The sequence below is a fragment of the Cyprinus carpio genome, chromosome A7, assembly GCF_018340385.1.
Source record: "Cyprinus carpio isolate SPL01 chromosome A7, ASM1834038v1, whole genome shotgun sequence".
NCBI classification, from domain to species: Eukaryota; Metazoa; Chordata; class Actinopteri; order Cypriniformes; family Cyprinidae; genus Cyprinus; species Cyprinus carpio.
In genome coordinates, this window is record NC_056578.1 from 20,828,710 (window position 1) to 20,840,238 (window position 11,529).

Below are 11,529 nucleotides of genomic sequence, written 5' to 3' on the forward strand. Positions count from 1 at the left end.
ATCAGGGGAATCCAGTATATGAAGCACTCTCTCTCTCTCTTTATAGGAAAAATCAGATTTCTGATGGCAGTTTGCTGACATCTTTGTTGATAGATCCCTATAGATGAGAGGGATTGTTCTCTGTGATTTACTCAGCATCAATTAGTAATGGGAATATGGATAATTACTTTTCATTTATCCTGCTTATTTCAAAATGTAAACCCTCCTGATGATTAAATGCTGTGAAAATGTGCTTTGCTTTGTACTTGCTTTGTTTGGCCCATTTTTCCTTTTTGTACCTGTCTCTAAAAAGCATTGGTGTCTAACCAACACCCCTCCCTCATGTTGTTTCCTTTGATTATTTCTTGTGTTTACATGTTAGTCATTTGTTTTATTGAAAGTAGTGCCAGAATGATTTGGACTCATTTTGTGGACACACACAAATGCACTCGATCACTTTGCTTGTAGTTTTCCTAAACATTTCCAGGGAGAACACATCTGAATGGGTGAATTTAAGGTTGTGTGTCACGCTGTATATTGGAATGAAGGAGTGCTGTTAGATTAGGATGGATGACCAGAGGTGAGGGGTCAAAGAGAGGGGCCGTTTGAACCTTTGTCTCTTTATAATAGTCAGAGCTGAAGGTCAGAATAAGCTTTGCTCTGAGAGACATGTAAAACTGCTGTGTGTTAGAGTGCAGGAGGAATAAACAGAAATGTATTTGGTTAACCTGACTCAACTCAGACAGGTCACACAGGTCATTTGCATTAATTATTTCTAAGAAATGCAGTTGTTACTTAGACATTTTATGGTGATTTTAGTCATATTAATGATGTTATATGATAGTTTCTCTGTGTGGATATTTGTGTCACTTAGCATCACCATGTACTACTCACTATTCTAACTAACTATTTCTGATTAAAGAGGATTTATTAAACAAAACTGAGACACTGAAAGATTTTGCAAGTGATTTGTGACTACATCAATTATTAAACACCACATTTGTAAGTATGGAATTGTGATAACATGCGTTTCATGCCTCTGTCATTTGGATCCTGAAACTGAGGAGCTGCAGCTGTGTCTTAATTCATCAATATTTCATATTTAATTATTTTCTCAAGATTCTGAAAATCATTACTTTAGGGGAATGTAAGTGACTGTTCTTCTTCTTTTTCCTTCTTTTTTCTATTTCAGGTTTTTTTGTTTTGTTTTGTTTCCACAAATATGAAGTAAAAAATCCCATTGAACATGTTCTCAAGATCACATATATATCATAATACATACACATATATAAAATAACCGCCCCCCGCCCCCCCACAAAGTTGGCAATATCCAAAATGATTGTCCTTGTGAGGACATATTTTAGTTGTTATGAGGAAACAAGCTTATAAGTTATAAATAATAAAGTTTTAGCAATATGAGATTAAAGTCATTATACTTTGATAACTGAGTTGTAGCAAGGCCAGTATATTGTGTGAATAACGTTAATTAATGTAAAAAAAAAAAATCCACCACCTTCTCCACAATAATAAATAAATAAATAGATAAATTATAAATAAAATTAAATTAAAAACAGCAATAAAACATTCTAAAGATTGAATTGGACTCCAACTCGTTAACTTAAGTTATATTGTTGTCTTTTCTGAGGTAATTAACGTTAAGTGACTATTTACAAGCTGTTTTTTTTTCTTTCACGGTATAATAAATGATTGGATATAATATTTCACGTTTTCAAATCCATTCATTATTTGTTGTGCGCCAGCCATCCAGTAATTGCAATAAGCTTTGTGCTATGTTGCTTTTAATATAACAGCTCAGCTTTCAAATTCTGTCACTTTTATCACAAAATACAAATTATAAATGTGTTTTTCCTCTTTATTACAAGTTATTGCACGATATAAATGTGAAGGAACATCAGAAGGCATGAAAAACAGTATAATTAAATGAAATGAATGTCTCATTGTAATCGAAAGATGATTGATTCACATGCCACTTGATATGCGGTATGTCACGCCACATTGAAAAGTGCGAAAACACATTATTGTAAGACCTAATGTTTATATTTCACTATATAACTGACAGAATTTCAAAGCTGAGAATAAGTTTTATATTAAAATTACCAAAAGCACAAAGCTTACTGCTATTAGGAATTTTTCCCGGTGCTTCCAATTCAGGCCATTTGCATGCACAAGGCTATAGGCTACTTTCAAAATATATTGCAATTGCTACGACTTAATTCTAGTAATATTCTCAAAATATTGCACCTTTATTCTCAAAATATTTTGACTTTATTCTCAAAATATTTTGACTTTATTCTCATAATTAAAATTTTATTCTCAAAAATATTTTTACTTTATTCTCGTATTGCTACAACTTTATTCTCATTCTTATAAGCTTATTATTATTATTATTATTATTATTATTATTTATTTTATTTTATTTTTTTAATTGTGTGGCACCAAAACGCTGTGCAATCTGTGCAATACACAACCCCTCCAGATTATGCCATAGCCTTGTAAATTTCAAAACTAATTGAGATCTTTGACCTTGAAAACAGTTACTTGAATAAAAACACCACAGCTGTGTTGTTTTAAGAGCCTTTTAAACGTCCTCATTAATGGCATGAATGTGGTAATTGACTGACAGATACAATCTGAACTATTATCTATCACTAGCCGATTGTATTGCTTTTTGGGAGGAGTTTGATGTCAGTAATGGCTATAATCAGAGCGATAACAAAACAGGCCGAGTGTTAATAGTCTGATTGTGTGTGGGTGCTGGGGTTAATAAGACGATGAAGGTGTTTGAGAGTTCAGGGGTCATGAGGGAGCCAGCTGCAGGCCTGAAGGCCTCAGTGGCCGTCCCAGACAAGGGCTAGTGACCAAGGAAAGCCTGAGGCCACCAGTGTCACCCTAGGACCCTGTCTGCTCATGCTAGAGGAGTGATGGATACTCAGCCCGGAGGGATAATGACCCCAAAACGGCCAGCTATGAAAACACTGGGACACAATATTGCATGTTTGAACTCTGTTCCAGCTTTGTTGTAGAGAATAGATAGAGTATTGGATGAATAGAGGACAGCCTGGATGGATGGATCAGTAACATTTGTGATGATGAATCACTGGACATGCAGAGATCATCTGAAGCCTCTTCTAATGGCTGTGTTTAGTCCACTATTGTAAGTGTCTTAACAAAGGAAATCATCGGGATGCCTAAGGCCACTTACGCTCCTCTCCACTGCTCCTTCATCTGTGCTATCCATCAATTAAACTAACACTAATTATAATTGTGTCTGAAAGATAAACTCAGACCTCCAGTGCTGTAAACATTGTTTTGACCCTCATGTTTTCCTTGGGCTAGGAGAGACCTCAAGGCCATTTTAATAGTTCAAAAATGTGCTTACATTTTAAGCACAAAGTTCATTCTTCATGACTTTTCCCAATATAATGAGAAAGGAACGTTAACAAAATCATAACTTTATAAGATGCTTCAACTGTCCTCCATAAATAATGTGACATTATCTGGGTCTCAGAGAAGTCTTGGAAAAGTCTTGTTTTAAAGGGGTTATGAAATGAAATTTCAGATTTTTATGTTATGTTTCTTGAGGGTAGTTTATAAAGGTTGAAAGGTTATTTGCACCAAAAAAAGGTCCAATATGAGTATTATCCATCCTCATTTTCACTCTCTGTGAAACACTTAATTTCAGTGGGCATTACCTCTTGCAGAATTGGAAGTGCTGCGATTGGCTAACTTCATTGCACTATATTGCATGTCCTCATTTCCAGCATGTCATGTGTTTTGATACTCGAGATGGCAAGCGCTATGACAGAGCCATATATGTTCGAGCCCAAAGCAGAAGATATTGAAACACAACCATTTGCAATGACAGAACAGCATTTGAGATTGATGCTCTTGCTCAATGTCTTTATCCAACACATGCTCCATTTCATGATGCCTTAAATATAAATACATTTTCCATATTGATTTTTAACTGTTTTAACAATATTTTGAATCACGCATTACATTGTGTTGTGTTTAATAGTTAAATGTCCTGGCAGAAAATTACCAGTACCTGTTTTTTTGTTTTGTTTTGTTTTGTTTTTTACAGTGCACAGTTTTTGAAAGTCTCTTATGCTCACCAAGGCATTTATTTGATCAAAAATTCAGTAAATACCTGTAATATTTTAAAATATGATTACAATTTTAAACAACTGTTTTCAATTTTAATTTGAAATGCAATTTATTCCTGAGATGGCAGAGCTGAAATTTTAAAAATGCCTGTGCTTCTTAATATATTTATGGAAACTGTGATACTTTTCTTCAGGATTCTTTGATGAATAACAGTTCAAAAGAACAGCATTTACTTGAAACAGAAATCTTTTGTAACATTATAAATGTCTTTACCATCACTTTTGATCAATGCAATGTGTCTTTGCTATATATCACATATTCTTTTTATATTTAAACCATTGCGGTCTCTGTCACCCCAAACATTAAAAAAAAAAAAAAAAAAAAAAAAACATTAACCTCAATGAGCCATTCTCAACAGATCTGCAGGGCTTGTCCCTCACAGAAGGAGGAGAGAATTGCTCTTCTCTAATACATAATCACACCAGCAGTGTACCTATACTCTCTTTAATGTCAATATTCGTCTCCCTTATAGCCTTTAACACTGGGAGGTATGTCTGCTCATTGGAACGTCTGTGCTGTAAATGCTTTTAACATACCCGGTAATTATACCATCTTGTTGCAGTGAAGATTTGCATTATTACAGATGTCAAAGAAAAGGGTGTGAGGGTGGGGGTGAAGCACTATTATCATTATTTAACCTCAGTGTGTTGCCCAATGCATAACTGTATCATTATCATTAAATTTTAATCATCCATGCAACCGCCTCAAGTGTGTGTGTGTGTGTGTGTGTGTGTGTGTGTGTGTGTGTGTGTGTGGGTGTGTGTGTGTGTGTGTGTGTGTTTTTACATGTTTTCTGGGGTCTGTTTAGTTCTCTTTATTCGCCTGGCCCTCTTAATCTTGGAAGTGTTTGCTCTTAAAGACTATGTGGCACACTCGATTACATTCTCCTTTACTAATGAAAGAATGTGATAGAGGCAGACTGTGGTCCAGAGAGGCAGCAGGGGGGAAGAGACAAACCGTGAATCACATGACCACTCAGGACTGAGTGTGAGCCGCCTGTATTGTCATGAATGTGTGAGGAGACGTGGAGAAGACACCTTCAGATTCTCCAGTTCACTTTGAGATATTTTTTATAAATGTAGAAGTCACACAAAACAAAATTTAGATCCCGCAGACATAAACATCCAGCCTCTATTACAAATTGTTTAGTTTTGGATTTGTTTCAGGATGGTTTTGCTGTGGTTTCCGTCTTTCTCGTTCTCTCGTGTTCTCCCGTCATGTGTTCCCAGAGCACAAACAGCACCACGCTGCCGAGCAAAAAGGAGTAATAAATCTAAAACGTGCTATAGGAAGTGCAGCAAGAGGCACGTCAGGTGAGCTTTCAAAAGTGACAGCAAGATTTCAATGTGGGGGCGAGAGGGGAGCAGCGACAGTCAAAAAAGCAAACCTGTGCTGGGACATTTCCCTCTACAAAGGTGTACAGATGAACAAATTAAAGACTAGAGAATGACAATGCGACTACAGATGTTTGCTCTGCCCGCATCTCTTTTTGGATAATCTCAGTTAAGGAGAAGGTAGAGAACGAGTGCGATTAAAAAGTCCAGGTTTTCAGAAAACAGTGGGTTGCTTATTAGAGAAGCTTTGATCGTGGAGCCTTTGATATCTCAGTGCTCATCAAGAATTCACTTTCAGCCATAAATATAGGTAGCTCAGAGAAGTGCTATGACACACACACTTATTCTCTCACAGACACTTTAAGTTATCAGAAGCATTGCAAAATATGAAGGGAACTGTGAGGGAGGGTCTAAAAGAAAACGAGGGGAAGAGAAAGACTTGGGTGGCAGGTGAATTTTTTCACTTTTATTATTCAGAAACAATATATATATATATATATTTGTATATATTTGTATCTAATAAAATAAATACATCTTAAGCATGCAGAATAACATAAGTGGACTTTGAGTTAGATATTTGATTGATTGTTTAACCGTAGTTCTAAAAAAAAAAATTTGGAGTAAGTTTTACACGATAACACTATTTTACTTGTTTATTTCAAAATTTCACATTTAATATAATGTTACTTGCCAATTCTTTGTAATTATTTGTGAAATTTACTGTCAGGTTCTGAGTAGAAATTGTTTATACACCAATTTTCTTCAGTGTATATGCATATTTATGAGTCTCTAAATACAAAGTGTATTTGTGTAATTTAATAATATCTGAATTTACACTGAATAGTAAATTTATAGTAAATTATAGTAAATTTGAAATGAAATAAATAAAGTCGTTACATTGCATAGTTTTTTTTTAAAATAATAATAAATATATATATATATATATATATATATATATATATATATATATATATATATGAGAAGAAAAAAAGATATAAAATATTATTATAAGATAGAACAAATATATAAGAAAATAAGAAATATGTTGTTGAGGGTAGTATACATTTGCCTAGGGCTGTTTGAATGTAAATTTGAAGAAAAGAGCTGTTGGTCTATGACACATGCAGGGACATCTGATCTGACCTGATCATTGGTGTGCTTAGCAGGTCATGACTAAAAGAATACTCTGTAGAGTGGACACAAATACAAACGGGGGGGAAAAAAAGATCAAGCACAGATTATTATTTATTTATTTATTTATTTATTTATTTATTTATTTATTTATTTATTTATTTATTTATTTCTGTTTGTGTTCCATCTTAATTCACTCTGATCTAGTAAAAATCTTCTCACTGATTTTTCACACAGAAGCCTCCACACACACACACACACACACACACACTAAGCTACATATCGTACACATCCACATGTTTAGTAGAATTTTGTCCTCAAGATAAAAACAACAAACAGACCTCAACACAACAAGAAAATATTCTCAGCTCATGTATAAGTTTCCTTAATTGGACTTGTAATCCTATCGGTGTCAAAAACATAGCGAAACCCCCAAAAAACACTGTCCTCATTAAAAAGTACAAGCCTGCTTTTGAGAGCTCACACATAGAATTGATTAGAAAGGTAACGCTGGGTGTGATTTTCATTTCTTTCATTGTTCTACTCCCAGCTCAATGAGACAGGATTTTTCTCCCTGCATCCCAATTACAGCACTGTAGATCAAGCAAGGTGCAAGATTAACTAGAGAAGCCTCACTAATACAAAGAGAATTCCTAACTTAACAAGGTGTCATTCCTCATTGACAGAACCCTACACTGTCTGTCCCAGAGTAATTATAAGACGTGCATTCGGATGTAAATACATGCACATGGACCTCTAAAAACAGCAGTACTGTATTTAAGATACCTTTCTTCTCTAGACTGGAAGCCATGGGTTTTCCCCAATAAACTTGGATACATATTGTGGGTATGTCATTATTTTTCTCAGAAATAGAAAAATTCAGAAGTTTTATTGAGAGCATATTGAAGTTTTAAAGTTTAAACCCAAGTTGAAATTATAGAACTCACTTTGATCAAAGGGATCAGAGAGTCTGATCAGAGGGAGAGTGGCAGGATCTCAAAGTTTGTCGGCTGAATACTTAAACGGAGCTTCTCTAGGAGGAGGGAAATGCATTGGAATGTCCATAGCAGCCATACCTCATCATTCCTTTTCTTATCTATAATCACCACTGTGAGCTATAAAAGAGCAATTTCTCATATTCCAGTATTAATTTCTAAACATACACAAAACTTATTTGATAGTATGTGATATAAATATATATTGCTCTCTGAATATCTTCATTGATTTTTATGCTCATTGTCATCTTCAAAGACGACTCTTCTGGATTTGATTGTCTTCATTAACCTCCCTTTAGTCTGTAATGCTCATGCTTTTCATCATTGCTGGATATTTTATGCAATTAATCCATGAAGTTATATTTGTGTTGAGAACAGAGTGGGAAAAAAAGGTGCATGCACACACACATCAATAAGCACACTGCGGGAGACGATTAATTTTTCTATTTCTGTATTCAGAAGCTGCTCATAAACTATTTAGACTTTTCAGCCCTAATGGAGATTCTGGAGGCACAGTGGGGCATCTTTTATACATCAATAAGGCCAATTATCTGTTTAACTGAGAAAGGCCGTGTTGCCAGATTTGCCCTTCCCTACTGTTTACACTCATTCTTTTCTTCCTCAACAACAGAGGGCAGCCCTGCACACTGACCCCCCAAGACATACCCCAAGGTGGGGTTGGTAGGGTGGTGGGACGTGGGGCTCAATCTTTAAACCCTAAAAACCTCTTTAAGTAATCTTGTAATGATTATCTGTTTTAAATACTGTTACATTTTTGTGATGTGTACATACACTTGTATAGTTTTTAAATTATTTTACTTATTTATTTATTTGTGATTTGTTTTACATTTATTTTAACGAAATAGTACAGAATTTTAAATATTGCCGAATTATCAGCATGCACATTATTATCAGCCTATCAGTATAGGTTAGAGCATTATAGTGATGAATCGCTAATTTTCTATTTTAATAGAATAGAATCCCTATTTTAATGCTTTTAAGTGTTTTAGGGTATGAATTCAACAACCCCTTTGAAGGCATGAGACTGCAGAAAAAACTACCAAGAGACTGCAGAAAGTCAAACATTGGCTGACCTACTCGTACAATTCTCTTCCAGACAGGGGCTTGTCATGGCCCTTTTATCCATTGTAGCCATTCCAAGGCTAGGCTTGCATTGCTTGTCCCAGTATCCCTCATCTCAAAAGCCAAAACACAGCCATCCAGCTGAAGCTTTGCCCTGTCTCTTCTTTATTCCAGGATCCTGCCTCATCGCTCCACGGTTGACATGCCAACCTTCACCATCCCTGGCCATGCTCAAACTTTGTCTTCATGTGCTCTGTGTTCTAATCAGGTTCCAGAAGCACAGACAGGTTTTTGAGCACATCAGCTGTGTGTCTGTCCTGGCCCAAGCCTTTAGCATTACATTCCCACAGTCCGAAGAATTACTTCACAACATGGAGGATTCATACAGCCCAGGGCTTTATATTTGTAACCCACACCAGCGTGACCACGGCTGGTCCATCAGCAGGCCTCATTAGCTCTATACCCAGAGAATGTGCAGCCTGCCTGGCTCCAGATGGGTCCGAGCCAAGCTTTTGCTGCCAACAATAGGCTGCCAAGCAGTTGTTCTGACAGTGGAAGATGGGATGAAAAGAGGTTTGCCGGATTTGAATGTTTCTAGTTGGTGTGACTGCAGAGTTATATGAACTGTGTATTTTATTGAGAGGAGCACAGATGGATAGCAATGTGGTGTTCATATAGTCAATGGCAATCCAAGTGCCAAAATAAAAGCCACTCAAAAGCATGTTCTTCACAATTTGGCTCGGGTTTAACATATTCATAAATTTCAAACAACGGTTCTTGACTGGAATGCACTAGAATGGTATAAGAATTCAAGCAATGTGATAATTAAGAAAAACATGGCGTCTCAATCCTCAGTGGCAGTGTATAATTACAGTGTGGAAAGTCTGTGTTGTCTGATTCAACCTCACCACTTGCCACAACAACTTGACAATGCTGATTTCCTCACATTGCTCCGTGTTCAGGACAGATTAAATACAGCTAAACATCAACCGTCATGCTCTTGAGAACCCCGTCTTTGTGTATGCATGTGTACAGTAGCTTGGCATTCAAACTAGGAAAAGTACGCTCGTAAGTGCCAGCTCAAACTTAGACTAAACCGGCACAGCCACTTGGGGTTTTGGGTCGCCCAGTGATGGTTTCTCTGCGGTGTTCTCCACTGAAGAGAATTAATGTGAGATTTTTTAAATAACATGTGGTCGCTGGTAGATGGAGTAAATGGCAAGACTTGTCCTGTCACTCATTGCTGTCCTCTGGTAAGCAGCCCTAGAAAGCCACAAAGTTGCCGGGGTGGATCTGTGGCCCGCTCTGACTGCATAGAGAGAGAGAATAACTGCTGCTGACACTTGCTGCTCCTGCTGGACAGATGATGTCATTTTATGGGACCTTAAACATATGATCCTAAATGCTTTTTAAAGCCGGGGATGATCTTGAATGCATTGTACATGCTTAACCTTTGAGTTATTCCTAATGTGTTTTATTATTTAACTGGGCCTCTGAAGTATTTTTGCCTTTGCCAAATGAAAAATCCTTTACATGGAGGAACATGGAGTTGTGGTGAATTAAGCTTACAGAGGGACATGTATGGGTAAAGTCTGAAGCCCGTAAAAATAGCATGATTAGACAGGCACTCACTCAGCACCTGCTCTTTATACTGGACAGTTATGGCATTATTGGACAGAGCACAGATGTCACAATGACACCTGTGGACCCATTTCCCTTACTAACACATATGCAACATGAGCAGAATGAATTTATGAAAAAATCATTCATAAATCTGTTCACACATACATTTTCCCTGTTGAGTTGAAGGCTTCGTTTTATGTAAGTATGGTTTTATTCACAATTTACACAGAGATTTGTCATGCTTGTGTTTTATGGATAAGGCCCAAAGGTTGTATCGACCATGACCATAATTATTCAACTCTCACATACAAAGTGATTTTGATACAGTTTGGATGGGAAAATTTTGTGTGGGCGATAGAATTTTGTGTGTGTGGGGAAGCATGAGTGGCCCCTTCGACCTAGTTTGGGTCTCTCCCAGCCTTTGTGGCTCCTCCAGACTTTGGCCAGTGTGTTAGCCGAAGTCCAGGACTCTCACAGTCTGCAGCAGTGAGGCTGAGATTTGAGACAGAGTGAATGAGATCAGGTTACGGCAGAGATAATCCTCTCAAAGCTGTTTTCTCCTACCACTATAGTGCAGGATATTACTCTGGCAATAAGTGATTTTAATTGGTTGTCTCACATTACATGCAGACAGGCGCGTGCCTTTGGGTAATTCCTCTCTCTGTATTGGCCACTTTGCATGCCTCAATTTTCAAATTAGAATGACTGAGCAGAAATGGTTTTGTAAGGTTGCTGGTTGGTTCGTTGACGACTGGGGGCTTCTGATTACAGTTACATGCATACGTGTCTGGCCTTTTGTTTAATTTTCCTCCTCATTGTCTGGCTTGTGGGTCTGGTATTCTGGACAGTGATAGTCTGGCCATCCATTAATTGAATGCCAATCTCCCCAAATGTTTTTGGATTGCCTGGTTAGTATTGTAGTCTTGCCCATCATTGTTTTGGATAGTTGTAATTCCAGTCAGTGCCAGGACAGCTGCGTAGCTTTGCACTGCACCTTGGGCTGGGAATGGCTCTTGACTCTTTTTATAAGATTTCTAATAGTCAGGATGCTCCATATAAAAAGACGTAATTCATCATATATTATTACATTATATATAACCATCTAATGGTTAGAGAGTTTAACTCCTAACCCTAAGGTTGTGGGTTCGAGTCTCGGGCCGGCAATACCATGACTGAGGTGCCCTTGAGCAAGGCAC